The sequence below is a fragment of the Panthera pardus genome, unplaced genomic scaffold (assembly GCF_024362965.1).
Source record: "Panthera pardus isolate Hobbes unplaced genomic scaffold, ASM2436296v1 HiC_scaffold_6, whole genome shotgun sequence".
Lineage (NCBI taxonomy): Eukaryota > Metazoa > Chordata > Mammalia > Carnivora > Felidae > Panthera > Panthera pardus.
In genome coordinates, this window is record NW_026526991.1 from 49,810,979 (window position 1) to 49,833,764 (window position 22,786).

At 39.7% G+C, this 22,786-nt stretch overlaps 1 protein-coding gene and 1 long non-coding RNA gene across 10 annotated transcripts in view; one reads left to right on the forward strand and one right to left on the reverse strand.

Moving 5' to 3' along the window:
- The window catches only part of GRIP1 (glutamate receptor interacting protein 1), a 682,822-nt gene that overhangs the window by 196,449 nt on the left and 463,587 nt on the right, over positions 1-22,786 (forward strand). The window lies entirely within an intron of this gene.
- Positions 13,255-14,673, reverse strand: LOC109270461 (uncharacterized). Its single transcript, XR_002081536.2, has 2 exons — positions 14,319-14,673; positions 13,255-13,705 (listed from the first exon to the last, which is right to left on the reverse strand). It is a non-coding gene; the product is annotated as an uncharacterized LOC109270461 (long non-coding RNA).

Genomic DNA, 22,786 nt, shown 5'->3' on the forward strand with positions numbered 1-22,786 from the left:
CTGGTATGGAGGGAAGGTGGGGGGGCTAGTCGTCTCTGTAGAAATGTGCCCACTGACATTTCTCTGTCGCAGCCTTCTTGAGTGGTGTGGGTACCATTGAAAGTTTTAGTTGAAAACGGACCATGAGTGTCTTCTGCTTTGGGATGCTCAGTTTCTCTGAAGAGTTCCTGGGGTTTTGATCTCAGTGGGCAGATCTGTTGGCTCATTGTAGAATTTTATACTCAATTCTGTAAGCTAACCTTGATATTTAAAACATATCTTTGGAGTCCAGGGAAAACCCCTAAGTACCCAGATTTTACAAGGGAAAATCAAGGTGTTCATGCTCTGTTTTAAAACAGGTCGACTTTGAAATCCAAGAATGGAAATGGCTTCTTTTTACTACTTCCTGGTCCTGCCCTCTACTTTATACTCTTCGAAGAGTAGAGGACTTTGAGGCAACAAGAATTGCTACGAGTGATGCCTATTTTAGAAGATACTTCAAAATCTTATTCTTCCACCTGCACAAGTTGTATTTTACTTTCTGTCCTTTTATTTTCTGTCTTGTATTTCATTTTTTTCCCTCTCCTTTCCTCTTTGGTTTAAGAAATTGTGCATCAGATATTCATTGGGTAGTGTAGAATTCATTGAATTCAAGACTAAGCTTGATCTATCCATTTATAATTCTTGTGTCTTAAGGCTTTTGTTTCTTACAACTTTTGCATTTCATGATCATCCATTTCCAATTGGTGTCAACTCTGCTGAATAATAATATGTTAAGCTGCATTAACCTCTCTTCTTATTTCTATGTATTTTGATTCTAATTCTTCTAAAAGACATTTATCACTTATCATAAGACAATTCTAGAAAGCAGGAGTCTTCCTTTCTAGTCTTAGCCTTCTTTACCAATTATAGATCCTCACTGATATGCTTTATATTATTATTAGAGGCTAGAGAGAGGCAATTTCTCAAACAGCTCTCTATTCCCTTGTGGCTGACAAGAGTTCTGATACATCAGTGGGAGGTGCGGATCTCTGCTCCCTCTTGTAAGCAAAAGCGCTAAGTGGTCTCACTTAAATTATTAACAAAATACATAGGTCAAGCATGCAGCTTTTTGTCCTGCTTTTCCCCATTTCTCTACTCTGAAAAGGGCTATTGTAATGTTGCACAAAAGGCATTCATACATGGTTTGAGTTAAAAACCTGATCGGTTTGTTGCCAGAATGTGTTGTAGAGTTAACGTAATTGTATATATATGTTTTTCTGTTCACACAGGTACATTTGAGTGATCAACATCAGTGATAATAGTAGTGGCCACCATCTGTGCACCGTGCCAGGCATTATGCCGATGACTTTGCATGCTTTGTCTTGTTCGATATTCACAATCCGGTGAGGTAGATATCCATTTTGTAGATGGAGAATGGGAAATTTAGAGGAGTTGGCCGAGGTCACAAAGCTGGAAGGTGACCGAGCTCACACCCAGTCTGCCCTTTTTCCCACCATGTAATACAGTATATGAACTGGGACATCTTTCAAAGTTATATGGGTCACTGTTGCTGTTTACATTGGATGACAGTTACAAACCAGTTTTTCCATGCAGACAGGACAAATGTTTACCCTAACTGTAAACTCTCTTGGTGGAGAGCTTTGAATCATTGAGACAGTAAAGGGAGACTCTGGAACCTTTTCCAACCTCCTTCCCCCAAAGTGGGAAAGTGCTTGATCCTAAGCAGACTCAGTTTTTGCTCAAAGGAGGCCCATTTCCATGCATGTGCCCACTAATGATGCAAACCATGTAAATACGGTCAGGGCGGTGCCCCTGTCCCGCTATGTTTGCATTAATAGAGTTTCAGTTTCTGTGTGCAGCATACATTTGTTGAGCACTTAACATGGGTGGGGTATTTTGATGGGTAGTGAGAAAATGATACTGTCCATGGCCTTAGGGAATTTGTAACCTAGCGTGGAGACAAAAGCCAACAACTGTGGAATACGGTGAGCAGAGCCGTGAGGGGAAGGAGGAGAGCACTCACGCAGTGGGACTGAGACTGGAGGAGTCCATTTGGAGTAGATGAGGAGAGCCCCTGGAGGAGAATGGTGTGATGGGTTTTCATGTGGAGAATGCTGTGAGGGGCAGAGACAGAAGAGACAGGATGAACAGGAAATGGTGGTTTCAGTCACCCAAGGGCCAGGTGAGAAAGGCCAGGCCAGTGAGGATGGGATGGAGAAAAGAGAAATGAAGGACACCGTCGGGGGGGCGGGGGGCGGTGGCGGTGGTGGTGGAAGGGGAAATGAAGGACACAAATAATATGGCGATTGGTGGGATGGAAGGGGAGAGAGGAAAAGATCCTTCCTCCCATCTTTTGTTTCTTCCCTTGCTTACGTGTTTGTCTCCACTGTAGGAGTTTCCTTAGTTATGAACCTGGCAGAGGACAACAGAGTAGAACAGTATTTAAAATGGCCTTAGATTTCTTGTCAGTGAAATAGAGATAATTATCCTTCCAGCCCATGTGGCTGTTGGGAAGCCCAAATGAGAGCGTGAGGAGGGTGCGTTTGATACTGAAAAGCAAAATATAAAATAAGAAGGATATTATTGTGATTAGTATTGATGATTCTAATATTCATTCTGGGTTTATCTTGAAAAATAAAATGATGGTAGTGGTCGTGCTGGTAATAGCAGTTACTATTTTCCTTGGCACTTAATACATTCCTGACACTGTTCCCAATGCTTTCGTAGACACATAGGCTAAGTAATTCTCATAATAACTTTACAGACCCGAACGGAGGCCCAGAGAAGTTAGGCAGTTACTCAAGGTCACAGCTGTTCAGTAACCTAAAATGGGTTTGGGTTGAGATCTACCTGCTCCTCTTACTTTTTCTCCTGTGCCACTGTTGTCAGACCCGGAGCACAGTGTAGACCTTCATTTGCATGCAGGTTTTCTCTGGTGATTTTGAGGTTTCCTGCCAGTGGACACTGCCCGGCCTGCCAGTTTCCAGGTGTAGTTCCCTTTTCCACTTACTATTAACACACCGCCGGCTCAGGCTCTCTAATGTCAGCACTGCCAGCAGAGTGGCCTTGTAAGCGATGGCAGAGTATGTTTCCACAGGGGGTGCAGGCCGTAGGGCCCAAGGTTCAGGTCTTTGATGAGTGTTTGGTGATGAGGCTCAATGCCTGTTCTTTCTGGGTGCCTCCAGAGGAAATTAAAGTGCTTATGCATGCAATGGAAGGCATGAGGAGGAGTGGGGGGGGGGGGAAGCAGGGGGAGGAGGGAGAAAAGGGGGCAAAGGAGGCAAGTATACATAGGAAAAGTAAAAACAGACAGAGGAAGAGAAGCAAAAAGTGAATTAATAGAGACTGGAAATCAGAATTAGATACTCCTTGACTGTTCGAGTGGATGAATGAGTGAAAGGACCTCTTTGAGAACCTGCTGTGTATCAAGCACCCTGTTAGGCTTTCTCGTGATCAATTATCTCAGTTACTCCCGACGACTACTCCAGCCTTTGTTGAACAAAATGCCGGTGTCTGACCATTTTGTTATAGCCGTGTTCTTTTACGCCTTTTATGTCCAACAGCCATCAGCCACACATTGCAATGTCAAGTTTTTCTTCTTGCTGGGTCCAAGAGTTTTTGAGGAGACAGCTATGTTGGGGATTTTTCAAGCTGCTCAGTCTTCCACAGCTTTGTGCTTGACCCTTTTTCCCTGCTTTGTAAAAATGTCTGTGGCTTTTCATTTCTGCCATCCTTTGGATTCTTTTAACAAGACCTTCGAAAGTTGTAAAGCTCGATGGTGCGTGTGATGGATGGTCCAGGAAAGGTAGTAAAAAAAAAAAAAAAAAAAAAAAAAGTTCTCTATCGATGTGGGCTTCCAGTTAGGGAATGAATAAGTCCCAGGAATAAAAGGCATAGTGTAGGGAATATAGTCTGTGATTTTGTAATAGCGTTGTATGGTAACAGATGATATCTGCCCTTGTGATGAGCATAGCATAGCCTATAGAGATGATGAATCACTATGCTGTATACCTGAAACTAAAGTAACATTGTGTGTCAACTATACTCAAAAAAAATAAATAAGTGAATACAGATATGTCGTACGCTTGTAATATCTATAATATCGTATGTCTACTTTACTTCAATAATAAAGAGGTGAATATAGAAGGAAAAAAGTTACCCATCCATACCAGGTCCTATGAAGGAAAAAGTGAATAATGGGTTAAGTGGAGCTCTCAAGTTATAAAAGTCACAATTATATATGCGTGTAATTTTTAGCATAGAGATTTATTAATTTGCATTCAGATCATTAGAGCTAATTAGCAGCTTCAGCTTCTCCAACTATGCTTTAAGAAGTTTACCCTTTACTTTCCTTGTGAGCCCCAGAGCACATCTTTACAGACTAAGACTTAAAACTGACTGCTGGTATTAGCGTTCAGAAAAAGGGAGTTCTGTGCCGCGGCTCTCTTGCCCCACTACCATACACAAGAGCCTCTGCTTCTTTTTTTTTTTTTTTTTCTACTCATTGGGTTCTTTTTTGTTTTTGTTTCTGTTTTTGTTTTTTAAAGGAAGTCTTTTTGCTATTCATCGGATAGCCCATTTGGAGTAATATCAGCAGGAATTAGTAAACGAAGGGAAAAGAAATGGTCTTCCGTTTCCCACTTACATGTTATTTGCAGGAAAGGAAAAGAACAGAAGAAGAGCAGGAATAATGCTTGAAAACCTGACTTCTCGTATTAGGCTACAGGTGAGAATTGGAGATGTTCTTCTCATTCCCCTCACCTCTTACTTGGAAATGGTGCCTGTAGGGAACACATATTGAGTGAACCTTAAGAAACATCAACGAAAATCTATTTAATTTTTAAGGTACAGTCAGTTAATCAGCACAACGTTCTTTTGAGATTCATTTGGCTAATCTTTGGCTCCTACAAATTAGTTACATGTATTCTGCCATGTTCCCACTACTTATTGTCCATGGCTGGCATTTTCTTCCTGTTACTTCTGCTCAATTCTAATTACCATATAAACTCTATGAGTTGGAAGCAATATAGCCTATGTTCTTTATTACTACTAGCATTGAATCCTTACAAAGAATTTAAAAATTAGTCCGGAATCCATCATTCCCACCGTGGTTGTCGTTATTCCCTGGTTATTCCTGCAACCTCTTTGCTGCCGTTTCTAAATGGTCGAGAATGGATCGGAATCTCCCAACTGTGATGTTGATCGACGTGTGCGCTGACCGATAAACTCAACGTCAAGGCACTTTACCTTCACTACATCCTCCGTTTTGTCAGGATGCATTTATGTTGGATCCCCTGTTAATTTCCTGTCAGTTTAATTAACGTGAATATTTCTGATGTTCTCTGTCCTAAAGCTTTCATCTGCCCCCACCTCCCCTTCTCTTAGCAGATGATGTTATATCCACAATTTTAGAAAATGTGAGGTTCTTAGGCTTCATCTGCCCCATCTCTTGCACACTGAATTTGCTCTCAATTTCATCCTTCCTTAGCTCCTTCCTTACGTTTGCATGGCTGACCATGCCCTTCATAAGCTGGCCTCTGCTAACTGCTCCAGCTTCATCTTTTGCAAATACTTACAGTCCCTTCTTCTCTCCATATTAACCATTCATTTGCATTTCTTCAAGCGAGCCATGGTTAAACATCTCCGATACTGCAAATAGACACCTCAGCCTCTGCTCAATCAGTTTCCCTCTTCGTCTCTGAAGTTGTCTCTGAAGTCTGCGTTTTATTTATTTTTTTTATTTTTTTTTTAAATTTTTTTTTTTTAACGTTTATTTATTTTTGAGACAGAGAGAGACAGAGCATGAGCAGGGGAGGGTCAGAGAGAGGGAGACACAGAATCTGAAACAGGCTCCAGGCTCTGAGCTGTCAGCACAGAGCCCGACGCGGGGCTCGAACTCACGCACCGTGAGATCGTGACCTGAGCCGAAGTCGGCCGCTCAACCGACTGAGCCACCCAGGCGCCCCTGAAGTCTGCGTTTTAGACAGGCCCTCTACAGGTTCCCATGCCCTGTGTGTATGTCTTTATTAGAGTACTAATCGCACCGTATTCCAATTACCCGTAAGCTGTCTTATCACTCTTATAATGCAATATCTGGAATGAAACCTGGCACATAAGCTTCAAGAAATATGCTTTGAAAGTTGAACATTGAAAAAAATGAATGAATGAATGAGTGAGTGAGTGAATCTTATAACTAGTTGCTGTTCAGTCCATTTTGCCTTGACACCGCCTCTTAACTCTGTTGCTATCTTTCTCAGCCTTCCTTCATGTTCAGTTTCCTCCAGCTCAAGCTTTTATTTGTTGTTGGAGAGGCAGTTTTGTTCACTGGTTTTGAGTAGAGTCTTTGGAACTTGGCTGCCTTGGTTTGGAGACTGTATGGGTTGGTTTGCTAGCTGTATGGCCTCGTCCAAATTACCTAGCCTCTGTGTCCCATTTATGTTTTGTTACCTGTAAGTGGAAGATAGTAACAAGACCATCTTCCACAGGGTGGTTGTATGGATTGGTTGAGGTAGTTCCTGTGTATCACATAGTGCCTGGTACATAGCAAGTGGTAATCATAATAATGTAATTACACAGGAATTACTTTAATTATTCCTAGTGTCCACATTCACAATGGTCTTATTTTTTGTGAACTATTTCAGACTGCAAATAGGAATAGAGATCAATATAGCAAACTCACTACTGGTTTAAAAAAGAAAACAAAGAGGGACACCTGGGTGGCTCAGTCGGTTGAGTGTCTGACTGTAGCTCAGGTCATGATCTCATGGTTCGTGGGTTCGAGCCCTGCATCAGGCTCTGTCTGACAGCTCAGAGCCTGGAGCCTGCATCGGATTCTGTGTCTCCCTCTCTCTCTGCCCCTCCCCTGCTGTGTTCTGTCTCTCTCAAAAATAAATAAATACATATTTTTTAAAAAAGAAGGAAAACAAAGATAGTAAAATCCACTTGAAGACCCTTTCCTACATCACCTTCCTTCTTGCTTCCTTCCTTTTCTCTCTTCTTCCATCTCAAAGGTAACCACTGACATATATTTGCCATTTGGCATTTGTAGGCATGGTTTTATACATTGCTATATAGCTAGAAATCATGAACACTATATGATGTGCAATGCAATCTGCTGCTTCTTTAGTTACCCACTCCTCAGTGGACTCCTAAATCAGTAATCCATATTGTTTCTGGAGTTATCACCCCAAAATGTAAATCCGATTCTGTAAATTGTTCCCAGTCTCTCTTCTTTAAGGGACTTTTTCAAGAACAGTTTTATTTTACAACCAAATTGAGAGGAAGGTACAGAGATTTCCCATATACTTCTTGCTCCCACCCATGCAGAGCCTTGCCCATTATCAACACCACTCAGCAGAATGGTACATTCTTACCAAAACAATGAACCTACATTTAGTATCATAATCACCTAAAGTCCATAGTTTACCTTAGAGTAACTACGCTTGGCACATACTATGGGCTTGGACAAATGTCTAATGACATATATCGATCATTATAATATCCTACAGAATCTTTTCACCGCTCTAAAAATCCTCTGTACTCTGCCTATTCCTCTCTCTTCCTCCACCCCCACCAGCAACCACAGATCTCTTTACTGTCTCCATAGTTCTGCCTTTTCCATCATGTCATGTAGTTGGAATCCTACAGTCGGTAGCCTTTTCCAGTTGGCTTCTTTCACTTAGTAATACACATTGAAGGTAACTTTATGTCTTCTCATGGCTTAGTAGCTCGTTTCTTTATGGTGCTGAATAATGTTCCATTATCTGATGCGTGACGATTTATTTATGCATGCAGCTACTGAATAAAGGATGCCTTAGTTGCTTTCAAATTTTGGCGACTATGAATAAAGCTGCTATAAACATCTGTGAATGGGTTTTTGTGTGGACATGAGTTTTTATTCCTATGGGTAAATACCAAGGAGTGTGATTGTTGGATCATATGGTTAACAGTATGTATAGTTTTGTGAGAAACTGCCAAACCGTCTTCCAAAGTGGCTGTACCGTTTTGCATTCCCAACAACAACAGTTCCCATTGCTCCACATCCTTGTCAGCATTTGGTGTTGCCGGGGTTCCAGATTTTGGCCATTCTAATTGGAGTGTGGTGGTCATGATCTGTTCTTGAGTCCCCATTCCATATATTCTCACCTCCTACAAGCCGCTGTTGGAGCACCACCTTCTCAGTGAGGCCTGGACCTTCTGAACTGGAAGTTCCCAAGTCCTCTTCCCTTCTTCCTTTGTCTCCACGATACTTCTCAGCCTCTGACTTACTATATATTCTTTCTTATTTTTCTCTAAGTATGTAATCTCCGTGAGGTTTTCATCTGCCTTGTTTTCTGGTGTATCTCTGCTCTCTAAAACGGAGTCAGATACATAGAAGGTGCTCTAGAATGTTTGTTTGATGAATGTTGAATATACAGAATCCTCAACCTGGATTTCAAAGACAGCTTTATTTTGGCCCTCTCCAGTGTCCCTTTTCTACCGTAATACCATCACTCCATTGTGCCCTATGCCTTCTCCTCTCCCAGGCCTTGGTTCAAGCTGTGTCCTGTGTCTGGGCTCCCTCCCCACTCCTGCTCATTTCTACTTATCGAAGCTTTTCTTCTCCCTAAAGCTCAGTTCAAATCCTACCCCGTCCAAGAAGCCTTCTCAGATTCCTCCAGCTGAAATGAATTTTTTCCTCTCGTGGGCTCCTTTAGCACTTTGTGCTTCTTGTAACTGTTTTTTGTCTTCCTCACTTCAGATTTATTTATATGTGTGTGTCCGGCAGGAATGTGGAATGTAGGAATCTCCTCATTTCCATCGCCCTCCCTCGCACCCAGCGCAGTGCTCCGCCCATCTGTTCAGCGGGTGCTCAGTAAATGTTTAGTCAGCTGAACCTGAAGGTGAGAAGGGACCTCAGAAAGGCCATTCATATCCCTCTGAAAATAGTTCTGAAGTCTTGTTTAATGATTGTTTGACTAAGGGAACTTTCCAGATGGCAAGGCACTGAGGAAACTTTAAACTCTTCTTCATTTACAATGTGATACTTCATTGTAATCCTCTGAGTATTTCCATAATGTTGGCCCACAGTGCAGAGTAATCAAATTACTTTAATTCCACATCATTTCTCTCATTTGCCATTCATTGTTTCTGTTGCTATTCCGTTCACTCACTCTTTCACATGTTTTTTTGATTTAAAATCATTTTATGAGCATAGTCTCATTTCATTTTCTAATCTGACTGACTCTGCCAGGTATGATTTTGTGTGGGTTAAGAGGAAAGGCTGGATATGCAGGAGTGGATATGGAATGCCATTTTCTGCCGCCTAGACTAAGAAAGGCAGTTCCCCTTATGTAAATTTGCAAATCAGAGAATTTCCAGAAATGTAAAGTGTGTGTCCTTTGAGCAGTAATGCTAAGTAAGAGGGAGTGTGCAGTTCACTTTTGATTTTGACTGTAGTCACGTTTGTAGAGGAAATCACTGCTTATGGCTTTATTTAATAGGATGAAGTAGAATTTTAAGTAGAATTTATCTAGGTGGGACCCTAGATACCACTCAGTCCAGAATTTCTGTAGGCTCTCACCACCACTGTACCCTTTTTTGGCAAAAATTTAGTAACAACAATTTTGTGACTTAAAATAAATTTCACCAACCATATTATCAACTCAAATATATTTTTAAAAAATCAATATCACACCCTGACTGAAATGTAAAGGAAAAATAAAAAGAATAATTAATTATGCATGTATATAAAATTAAATGTATGTATATAAAGTTATATATGTGTACTTAAAGTTTATATAATTTATATACAGATTGTGTTTATGATGTATAAAAATTACATATGCCTTAGTATCAATATATAAACGCTTGAGCATGACTTCTCTGGAAGACATATAGAAGTAGTCAGATGCTTGCACCTGTTTCATAGAATCATCATAAATGGAACAGCCACACATGCTGTCAGATACAGGTGTGTTGTATTGGCAACTCAAATACCGTAATTGGCTTCATGTCGATGGTATAATTTTCCTAGATGGTGTACCATTATTGATAAAGTTCAAAACGAAGCAAGATTCACTCACACATACCCAGTCACCCACACATACATACATGGTAGCTGCATTCCTGGAAAATTCATTGTGTATTAAAATAGCAAAATACTTGGTGTTTACGTGTGAAAAAAGAGTTAATGTACAGATTCAAAGAGTTATAAAAAGGGTTTCTCTAACATCTGAATGTCTGTTGGAGTATTTGCAAGATCAAGCAGAACATAAGACAGTTTTCCTGTTAGTGGAATTGCCCACTCATTACAACCCCGGTGACTGACTCTTGCGCACCAAATGCCCAGAAGAGTGGTCCGCAATCATTGTGCTCTCACCTGCCCGTAAATGTCCAGGTTTTTCCCCTGAACAGTTGGTGCCAACCAGTTGCAAATCTCTAGGTTAGTCCTGCCACCAGTGAGGCATTTGAGAACCAGGAAGTTTCATTTACCTGAAACGAGTCACATAATACCTTGTTAAGCTTCATGTAGCCCATGAGCTGCCTTGCAGCTTTGCTCTGTCGGTAGCTCCTGTGTCCATCATACATAGTGTCAGAAATATCTAGACAGATGATCATTATGAGGGAATGTGAAATCAGACTGTTGGGAGTTTGAACTTACCACTTACAAGGCTTAGGCAAATAATTTGTGCTAGTTAACCTGTTTTGGCCTCACTTTCTTCAAGAGTCGACCATAGGCAATAATAAAACTTAACTCAGAGTTGTTTTGAGGAATAAATTAGAAAATGTATGTAAGATACTTGTATGTAAGATAAGAGTAGCCATTTGGTAAAAAATAGCTGTGGTGGTGGGGGGGGGGGGTTGGTGGTGACGACGATGTTGATAATGACAACAATGATGACAACAGGGGCAGTGATAAAGAATTACACGTGATATAAAAATGTTCTTTATCCTTGATTTTCTTTCTAACTTAACTAGATTTTTTTCTAAATAAGCTAGATAGCTTATTTTTTTTATTTTAGCTGATGCTTATGATCCCTTTTGTAGATTTCTTTGTTTTAAGTTAAATGTCATCCTTTTCCTTTGAGCTAATAATATAATTTAAATTGCGTAGCCATTGAAATCTTTTCTTCACTGAGATTTGCATCTGTGACTTTAAATGAAGTTACACTAATAAAATCCTTTTTTGCATTAATAGAGAATAAATATCTAATCTTACTGCACCACTATTTTTGAAAAAAGATCTTTCCCTTCACTTTAGCAGAGGCCATATTCCCAGAACTTAGCTGCTGTAATGATTTCTTTAGTAGCACACAAATTCTGTATTAATCTCTCAGCAGTTTTCTCAGTTAAGTGCATTTTTATGCTTGGCAGCATTAGGGTAGTCTAGGAAAATTAGTTTTCTTTTCTTATTACTTTTTCTGTTTAATTTGTAACCGGTTAAAATACCACAATATGATGGATGATTGATCCTAGTAAAACTGCAAAGTTAAAGGATAATTGGCAGACTTTGGTTAAGCAATGAAGTCTTCTACTACCTTTCAAGAGCCTTTAAGACAACCTCATTATTAAAATGTACATGCCAGCAAAATTCTGGATGTGCATAGAATTTAATTACTGACTAACAACAATGCCAGGGTTTTATTTTTATGGTGAATGTGTTGATGTTTATAATGCAGCCTGTGAAATGGGTGAGCCCTTGCAATCATAGAGAACTCGTATAAAAATGGAATTTTGCAGTTAGATGACTACATTCTGGTCACTTCCTGTTCTTTTAACACATCAGTGCAACACTTCTGATTGATCAGACCAATCAAGAACCATTCCTGGAAATCTAGCTCAATTTACATAGTTTGCTGGTAGAAATTAAATCCTTTCTGGTGATGGCAATTTAGGATTTGAGCCAATTATTTTCTAAAGAAGCTGAGGTCCCATTTTGTAACAATGTGGATATTACCATCTTTATTTTTAGGATGAGATTGATTCATGAGATAATGAATGAACAAGACAAGGAGACCTAAGATCCAAACCTATCCTAGCATTCTTTCATTTATTCAATCAATCATTGTATCATTTTACAAATGTTTATTGAATGCTACTCTGTATGAGGCACTATGTTAGGTGCAGGAAATATATAGTATAGGCATGGTTCCTGTCTTCATGGATTTGACTTTGTAGCATAGAGACAAGGTATGTATGCATGAAGTGTAATACCTTAAAATATGAATATGATGATTATCTCATGGAATGTCAGCCATCAGAAGTTAAAAATTGAAGATCCTAGCCAAATATTTAAAAAGTCAGTATTGTAGTATGAACTATATGTACATGGAAGTAATGTGCAATCATAAAATTCTTGCCTATAGGCGGTTGTTGAACAAACACTACATAAATGTACTGAACTGGGCATCAATGGGTAAGACTTAAGCCCTAGACTTGAGGAACGAATACACATGACATTTTAAAAATGGTGGATATATTTTCTTCTGGAAAGGTTTGATACATTAAGAGTAATAGCTCTCAGGTGTTGTCTTTGCAATCAGACAGTCAAGGCTTTTACATTTACCGAGAGAATAACTGATGAGCCTGTATCTTGAAACAGCATAGTTCTCCCCCAGAATACATACTGACAAGGAGAAATGTCCTTCAAGAATCTTAAGAGACTCTTTGTGGCAGAACATTTTTTTTTTTTTTTTTGTCTAGAAGGGAGTTAGGAAAGATTTCAGTGCATCCTTTGGCAGTGGTGTTAAAATGTAGAGAAATGTAATTGAATTTTTCAGTGAAAAACTCAGTTGCAATGATCTGCTCAGTGAGTCTGATATAAATTATCGTGCCATTATCAACACCATCTTCCATCTATAAAACTAAAGGAAATACATGAGCATCATAAAATTCCTTTTATCATCAAAAGGACTTTATATTCATGACATTTCTGTGAAAGCAAAACAAGATTTTTCAAGGGATCTTTAACTGTTTTGCAGAGGAACCATAGCACCAGGGACTTATGATAAGCTGGAAGAAAACACAAACTATATATGAATTTGGACTACTTAGATATTTTAGTATTCAGAATATAGGTAGTCACCAGATTCTTCCAGACAAGTATTCCATACTCAAATTATGTACTGATGGGTGAAAAATAGAAAGCAAAATTGAGAAAGTCAACTTATCCTTTTGGGATCTATACCAGATAAAGAGTATTAAAATGACATCAAACCTCAAAGTACCCCAGCAGTTTAAATGTCTGATTGTGACTCCTAGACATCCTTTAATCAACACTGAGATTCTAAATCCATTTTCCCAACATCACCGTGGCAGAATTTATTTTCCAAAAACGGATGCAACAACACTTCTTATCCCACATGCTCTTCTATGGTGTGGCTTTGCCACTTCCCCATTAGGAGGTGGAGTCTAATTCTCCTCCCCTTGATTCTGGGCAGGCTCGTGACTGCTTTGGCCAATGGACTTTGCTGGAATTAACAACAGGGTATCCATCTTCCAAGATGGGCCATGAAAAACAATGTACCATCATCCCCTTTGTTTATAATTCCACTGACAAGTGACAAGTCTGATTACCCTGAGGCAGTATTTTGTGAGGGAGCAAAGACCTCCAGTCAGTAGTCCTAGTCCTTGCCTAGGTCAGGCTAAGCAACAGAGATGATCAAGGAAAAGGGGGTCTCCAGAGGATTCCAACTCCCGGTCATGAGTCACTCTTCAGTTCTTCCTAGCAGAGTCTCCAGATCTTGGAAGAGAAAGGAGACATCTCCTCTGAGCCCTTTCCAAATTCTTGACCCACTGTATCTGTGAGCATAGAAAAACTGTTGTTGTTTTAAGACACGAAATTTTGAGGTAGTTTATTTTGTAGTATAATTAGAAAAATCATTGATAAGGTAAACTTGACATTACAATGGCAAAGCATTATTGTCCATTGCAAAGGCCTAAACAAAGTCTTTCTGTCTCTGTAGAAGCAATATTTATTGAAAAATATGGAGAAGAAATTTGTACATTTAGGGTCGACATAATTGTATCAACTGCCATTTTTAAATAACATTTATTATGTTTATATTTATAACATTATTCTTAAGTAACATTTAAATAACATATAAATGACATTTATATTTTTATATATTTTTATATATAAACATTTTATATATAACAGGATATATATATATATGTAATATATATATCCTGATCTCCTGTTATGTACTTTACTCATAGATATAGCTGAAAGCAACAGAAACCAACTTCGGTTGATCAACCGGAAAAGGATTTTATGATAAAAATATTACGTAGCTCACAGAATTATGAGGAGAGCTGGAATCCAAACATACAACCATAGTTGAGTCTGAGCTTACGGGAACCATCTAAAGCATGCATCAGAACCAGCCTGATGAGCAAACTGTAACTTCTGCTGCCCACTGAGCACCGGAGGAAATCCCTAGGCGAGCTGCTCCTGATTACTGGATGCCTCTGCTCCCATCAAAACAAACAAAATGGACTCCTCCCAAAGCTTGTTTCCTTAAGTTGCTTGTTTTTAAACCAGAGTCAGGAGCACGTGACTCGTTGGCAAAATGTAGTCCCAGCGCTTGTATCTTAGCTGCAAGGAAGTCTGGGAATTTGAGTTTTCTGGATTCTGCTCTGATGAAGCCAGGTCCATGTGGCTGCCAATTTCTGAAACATCCTGAGAGTATTTGGAAGGTGCTGGGTAGCTTGAAAACATGACAGTTATACACAGCTGGGATACATTAAAAGAAGATAAACAGAAGTCCTGCTGACCACAGCTCAGAACATTGCATCATTCTGGTGGTGCCAGAAGGCAAAACTAGACAGCGGATGGAGTATTCAAGTGTACCAGCAGGCTAGGTATTAAATTTCGTACCAGTGTAAATAGTTCAAGAAAAATCCCCTGCCCCAGCACAACATTGCTCAATCTTATTTAAATTTCAGGTCTCTCAGCAAAACCCCTACGGGCATAATATGGAGATAAGGGGTTTATGATCAGAGGAGATGAAATAAATAAGCTTAACTCTGCGATCTTTACACTGTAGGCTGGGGATGGGGGTCCCCTGCCCACCAGTTCCTGTCTCTTGGCAGAGTGCGATCCTGAAGACAAATAATGATAATGATGCTGCTGATGATACTGATACTTCCTGTTAGTTAGTATGTGCCACTGTTTAAAGCACTTTACACATATTAGTTATTTGAAATCTTTACAACAACCCTATGAGGTAGATAATATTACTCTCTGATTTTACGGTTGAAGAAACTGGCACAAAGCGGCCACATAGCTAATAAGTGCAGTGCTGGCATGGGGACTCAGGTATCCTGCCCCTAGATCTGCTTTCCTAAGTATTGACAGATGGGGATTTCACTCGGTGTCTAGGTGGTTGTGATTGCTGCTGTTTGAGTGAATTCCAGGAATATATAGCACTTATATATTAACTAGGGGGAAAAGTGAAAAGTGTTCTGAAACAATTATCACAGGTTTTCCTAAGATGATTCCGTCTGAAAAAAAAAAAAAAAGGAGAAATGGGTGAGAAACTGCAACACTGTGTAATTTTTTAGGAGTCTGCACTCTGGACCCTGATTCCCAGGAAATCCTTCTTCCTCTACTTAACAACAATTCCAGTGGTAGCTTTCCAAGCTTTTGCCTCTTTAATGCTCACCTCAGTGCGGAGAGGTTGGTCATTTTTACACATGAGAAAATGAGTGTCAAGGTTATGTTATGGTCAAGATCACATAGACCATCGATGGTAAAGATCTAGGCTTTGAATGCAAATTCCACATTCTCAACTATTGTGTAAGCTATACAGTGAAGGTTCTCAGTGAAATGCAATATAGTGAAATGCAATATATGAAATGCAATGTCGTTCTTCCTTGTCTGTGGGGGATACATTCCAAGACCCTCAGTGGATGCCTGAAACCACAGATAGTACTGAACCCTAATATGCTATGTTTTTTCTTATACATACCATGCCTATGGTAAAGTTTCATTTATAAATTAAGTACAGTGAGAGATTAACAACAATAACTAATGATCAAATAGAACAATTATAACAATATACTGTAATTAAAGTTACGTGATTGTGGTCTCTCTCAAAATATTTATTGTACCGTACTCACCCTTCTTCTTGCGATGATGTGAGGTGATATAATGCCTATGTGACGAGATGAGATGAGGTGAGGTAAATGACTCAAGCATTGTGACTTAGTGTTAGGCTACCATTGATTGACCTTCTGGTGATACAGAAGAAGGAGAATCATCTGATTCCACACCGCAGTTGACCACGGGTAACTGAAACCATGGAAAACAAAATCCCAGATAAGTGGAGATTACTGTTTCGCACAGCAAGACAAGGCCAGAAAACCACAGTGACAAGGAGACCAGATTGGTGTATAGTCTTTGGAAATGGCATGGCTGTTTATGAAATGGCGGCATACAAAGTCCATGACTTTAAATTCTAGTATTTATGACCAGTTTACATCCTGTTGGTCATGTAGCAATCTTTCCAGTCTGATAGCGCTTGCCAGGAATCCTATCAAGAAGCATGAACTCAAATGCTCTTCTTTTTTTATTTTTAAATGTCTATTTATTTATTTTGAGAGAAAGAAAGAGAGCGCACACACGCATTCAAGTGGGGACAGGGAGAAAGGGAGACAGAGAATGCCACGCGGGTTCCATGCTGTCAGCTGTCAGCATAGAGCCCTGCGTGGGGCTCCGTCTCGCCTGTGAGATCATGACCCGAGTCAAAATCAAGAGTCAGGCACTGGACCGACTGAGCCACCCAGGCACCTCTCAAGTGCTTATCCATGCCCAAATTTGGCTGACCTTACATAAGAAATAACTTCTGCAGTTAGACGAGATGCATTTGGTGAAACCCAGAAATAATTGGAAAAAAAAATACTTCAAAATCAGAACTGCAGAATATAGCTAATTTCAGCCTGGTATTTGTAAACCTTTGTATTAGACTACACAGATGTGCTTTTTATTGCACCAAGAAATGTTTTGTGGAGGAACAACATTGCCCTGTAAAAGATTAACATGAAAAAGGATGTGGGGTCTATCTGCACATGGCTTTGCCAAACATTCCTTCAACCTAATTTTTTCAACCGGGTCCACTTCCTAAGGTGAAATTCCCAAGCCTGCATCCTGTTTATTAATCCTTCTATGATTTAAAAGGCACCTTAGAAGTGCCTCCCTTTGAGGAGCCTGGGTGGCTCAGTCAGTTGAGCATCAATTCAGGTCATGATCTCACGGTTTGTGAGTTCTGACCTCCTGGAGCCTGCTTAGGATTCTCTGTCTCCCTCTCTCTGTGCCCCTCCCTCACTTGCTCTCTCCAAAAAATAAACATTAAAAAAAAAAGTGCCTCCCTCAACCACATCCAGAGTCCTGGAATTTGGTAAACATATACCTATTTGCACCAACTCTCTCGCGGAATGTTTATTTCTGTCATATGCTTATCAGATTTTATCTGTCGCCAGGGAGTTTCTTGATCACTTTAGAGTAGTGGTTCTTAAACCAGACAGGTTGGCCCCCAGGAGACATTTGGTAATGTCTGGATATATTTTTGGTTGTCATAACCGGGAGTGTGCTGCCGGCATCTAGTGGGTAGAGGGCAGGGATGATGCTGAACAGTCTGTAGTGCCCTGGACAGCACCCCACAATGAAGAATTATCCACCTACAGTGTTGCCGTTGAGAACCCTGCTCTAGGTGTATCTCTCTGGATCCTTTTCTACTCTGTATGTCTGTCCTTAGGCACAGCTACAGAATCCAGCTTTGGTGCAAAAGGAAAACTATACCTTTTGGTTTTCCAAATCCTGCCTGATAATACTTGGAAATTTGGGGTCTGTGTGTTTAGAAAATGCCCGAGTTTAGGGGCTTTTTTACTTTACTTAATTGTTACTAATGGCTCAGAGTCTGTCATCTTATATGATACTTTTGTATTTTAATCATTAATTTGTACTTGTCTTCAATGGAGCACATCTGTCACTTTTCGTTCCACTCAACTCTTTGCCGATTTCTTTGCCATTTATGTTCATTAGCTTGACTTCTTATCTGCAATCTGGAACATTTTATAGCTTCATCAGCCAGATGATTTATATTTTTTAACATGTTAATTCAGGTCAGCTGCAACAGACTCTTTGTGGCTAGGTTCTTCTCATTTAGAGAAATTATATATTTATCCTTCCTTCTTGTTTATAGTTTTGAACCGGTTTTCTTCCCTTGACACAGCAGTCTCCCAATTACCACGCAATTCAGTTGGAAAAGTATATCCACGAGTTCTTCTTAGCTACAAACTGATGTCAGTTTCTTAACAAATTCTAGTAAATCAGTGGCATAGTATTTTCCCCAACAGAAACCACAGTTACTTGTCCACCCAGCTTCCTGATGTGGGCAGGGGTGGATTCAACCAAATATTGAGTGTCTATTAAGTACAGGTTAGTATGCCAGGCTATCAGGGCATAGAAAACGAATCAGAAATAGCCCTTGCTACAAGCTAGAAACCTCGTTAGGGGGGTAAGATATGTACATAAATAACTGTAGAAAGAGGTATGTGAGGGATGTGCCTTCTGTGGGGTGTCTGAAGCATCAGACTTAGAGAGTCCACCTGCCAGTCATGCATGAAAGTTCAAGTTACTGATCTAGACCTCCGGAACCCATATTCTGTAGTAGAATTATGCTGGCAGGCTTCCAGACTCCTCACATAAGGATAATTTTAGAAGTGACAAGTTGTACATTTTGGCCCAGTGTTGCACTGTTTCATCCTGAAGTTCCTTGAAACCTCTAAAGTGTATTACAACCACTCCTGGTGATTTATTTATGTCTGGTGTGTCAATTAGACTCAGAACATCGTGTATTCTTAACATTAGTTTGACCTCTCTGCTTCAAAAGATGATTTCAGCTTTCAGATCTTCCTAATAACTACTGCAATAAGGACTCAAAAATTTTGTTTAACTTCTGTACTCTTTAGTTTTACCATTTTTGATATAGATGATGGCCCTCTCTTCCTTCACCCCAACGATGTTTCGTAGACTTTTCTATTCTTGGGATGGCATAGTGGAAACATTATAAGCTTTGGGTCAAATATATCTGGATTTACATCCTTGCTATAACTTTGTGTCTTTTGATGTAACTTTTCTACTTCACAAAACTAGAATTTCCTCATCTGTATGGACAAAAACCAAAAAAATAATAACATTTACATTTCATCGGTTGGAGAAGATTATTGAGGTGACACATAAAATGCTTCCCAAAGATGCCACAGTGAGCTCTCTCCCCACCGTTCATCTTCCTCACTTCCCTAATATTTCTAAAGGGAACTCTCCTTCCTTGTCCTCTATGTCAGTGGTGGCTTCTGTTGTTTTCACTGTTTACCAGCACAGATGTTCCCCCCACATCACTTCCTGATCATTCTCATCAACAACATAACCAACATCCCTCCCCCCAAATACACCTACAAAAACGAGGTGTATTTAATGCGAAATTCTAAGTAATTCCATATCGTACCATTGCTATTGTCTGAATATTGGTGTCCCCCAAAGTTCCCATGCTGGAATCCTAACTTCGAAGGTGGTGGTATTGGAGAGCAGGGCCTTTAGGAGGTGCTTAAGTCATGAAGGGTGGAGCCTTTATGGATGGGATTAGTGCCCTTGTGAAAGTTGTCTTAAAGAGCTCCCTTGCCCCCTTCCACTGTGTGATCACACACAGAGAAGTCTGCAGTTTGCAACCTGGAGGAGGGCTCTCACCAGACCCAGAGCATTTCTGGACTTTTAGGTTCTAAAGCTGTCAGAAATAATTTTGTGTTGTTTACAAGCCACCCTGTCTGTGGCGTCTTGTTATAGCAGCTGAAATGGACTAAGACAACCATAGTTTCCTTTGTTTAAGTGAACCACAGGTTGGATTTTTAAGCGGTTTGCCATTTGTTGCACATATGCTGAGATTGATTACGTGATATTTATTGTTATCCCATCTTTTACTAATCATCGCTTCCTTTTTTCTATTCCTATTATTTTTTCTATTCCTTTATTGTATTAAAATAAAGAATCATAGTCAGTAGAGCATGTGACTCTTGATCTCAGGGTAGTGAGTTCAAGCCCCACGTTGGGCATATAGCTTGCTTTAAAAAAACCAAAAAAATAAAGAATCATGTTTTTCTTTTCATATGGAGTTGAAAATTAAGTGTTGGTTAATACCAACTTCCGCATGTCTTTCTATAGAAGGTTTCTGTTTGCTGTTTAGCAGTCTGTATTTGACTTCAAGGACCTTCACTGAACATATGCTGTGTATGAAGCAATGTATTAAGTGCTTTTATATTCATTATTTCACAACTTTACAAAAAGTTGTGAGGCATTTTTATCATATGAAGTATCTTTAGTACCACATGTGGTTTTCTGGTGGATTTATTTTTATTTAAAAGTGTACACCTACAGAAAATAAGTGTTGTTTCTGCCATTTTCTAAACAGATAACATTATAAATCATAATTCTTTTCAAAGGATGGGCTTTAATAATTTGTTTTTGTTATATATTGAAGGTAGACAAGATAATTATAATGGATGTATAAAAAATAAAATAACAGGGGCGCCTGGGTGGCGCAGTCGGTTAAGCGTCCGACTTCAGCCAGGTCACGATCTCGCGGTCCGTGAGTTCAAGCCCCGCGTCAGGCTCTGGGCTGATGGCTCGGAGCCTGGAGCCTGTTTCCGATTCTGTGTCTCCCTCTCTCTCTGCCCCTCCCCCGTTCATGCTCTGTCTCTCTCTGTCCCAAAAATAAATAAAAAACGTTGAAAAAAAAAATAAATAAATAAATAAAATAACATTGTGTATCCACCAACCAGTTTAAAAAACATACGTACGTTTGAAAGCTCTTTGCTCCTTGCCTACCCTTTGTGGGTTCCAGCCCTGTTCAAAGATAATCTTTAATTTTTTTTTAGCATTTACTTATTTTTGAGAGACAGAGACAGAGCATGAGGAGGGGAGGAGGAGAGAGAAAGAGGGAGACACAGATCTGAAGCAGGCTCCAGGCTCTGAGCTGTCGGGGCGGAGCGTGATGCGGGGCTTGAACTCACGGACTGCGAGATCATGACCTGAGCCGAAGTCAGACACTTAACCGACTAAGCCACCCAGGCACCCCATCAAAGATAATCTCTAAATGCTTAAGCTTTATATTTTATAATGTGTAGTGAAAACAGTGATGCATATTGAGGACTTCAAGCTTCCATGGGATCAAATCAGTTCACCAGTGTTTGCGTAGGAAAATCAGATTTTGCTCATGGGTTTTTCAGTGCATAATATGAAGTCACTGCTTTTTATTTTTAAAATCATTTAACAGTGGGTCTTTCTCTTATTTCTTTTAGGCTTTTCATAGAGTTGTAGGTTATTTCATGTGTTTTCTCTGGGCAAAATATCAGCACAAAAGCCACTGAGTTAGAAGTCTGTTGGGAGTAGCAAGTAAAGTCATAAGCCCAGGAGGGGGTCCAGAGAGAATACCAGGCAAAGGAAGGCCTTGGTTCTTTGTTCTTTGCTTGCTTTACGTAGACCCCTGAGCAAAAGTTATGAGTCATGTAAATTTTCTTCTGCAGATTGACAGAAAGAGATGCAGAGTTACATAGAGAAGAAAAGGATTAAATTTAGGAAATGGAAAAAAGTGGGTTGGGGACAAAGGTAGAAATAGGAAAATTGCTGAAGGAGGATGATTAACCAGGAATAAAGGAAGATAACCATAAAGATATGTCTAGTGCTTAGTTTTAAATCTTGCAATTTTGAGGAAAAATATTTTTATTTCACTCAAGTTTACAAAAGGGAGAGAGAAATTGATTGATACATGGATATATATAGAGAGATCTATGTGGGTGAGTGGATGGGTGGGCAGATGGATGGATGATAGATCAACAGAGAGATATGCATCATAATGCACAGGATGGATGAATGATGGGTAATGAATAGATTGTATTACTGACTGCTGTGGATTGAATGCTTGTGAATTCCCAAAATTCGCATGTTGAAATCCTAACCCCCAAGGTGATGGTATTAAAAGGTGGGGCCTTTGGTATGTAATTAACTCATTAGGTGGAGCCTTCATATGTGTGATCAGCACCCTAATAAATGAGGCCCCAGAGAGATCCCTCATCCCTTCTGCCATGTGAGGACACAGAAAAAAGATGCCATTTATCAACCAGGAAGTGGGATCTTTGTAGATGCCAAGTCTGCCTGTGCCTTAATCTTAGGCTTTGTAGTCTCCAAAACTGTGAGAAATAAATTTTTATTGTTTATAGGCCACCCAATTCATGGTATTTTATTATAGCAGCCTGAAAGGACTAAGACCTTTTAAACCATGTGTCAAATTAAGAAGGTGCCTTGGCAGCTAGAAATGAGCTTATTTCTGTCCATGCAATAAAGCTATAGCAAAGCCCTCCTGCTCTATTTAGGTAGTCCTTCTTACTGCCTACCTACTCTTAAGAGATTTTCCTCTTTTGTAGAGGAGAACGTTCTCATTTTGAGAAGAATAATGTCATTCTGTGATTAGAAAGAAGTGTTCTGTTTTGTTTTGTTTTTAGCCAAGAATTTCATCCCAAATCATGATTCAGTCCAAAGACACAAACACTGAAGATTGTGCAGCCAAAAATGTGTTTCTGCTAGTAAAACTAAAGTTAGAATCACCATGAACTTTTTCATGTTGGATTTTAGAGCAATAATCTGCTTTCCATGCTTCTCTGGGCTAAAACACTGAAAGCTAAATTTTCAACTTGCTGCTGGGTTTTTATCTTACAGTTCCCTAATCCAGATGTTTAATTATTCTCTTACTCATTTAACATAGCAGATCAT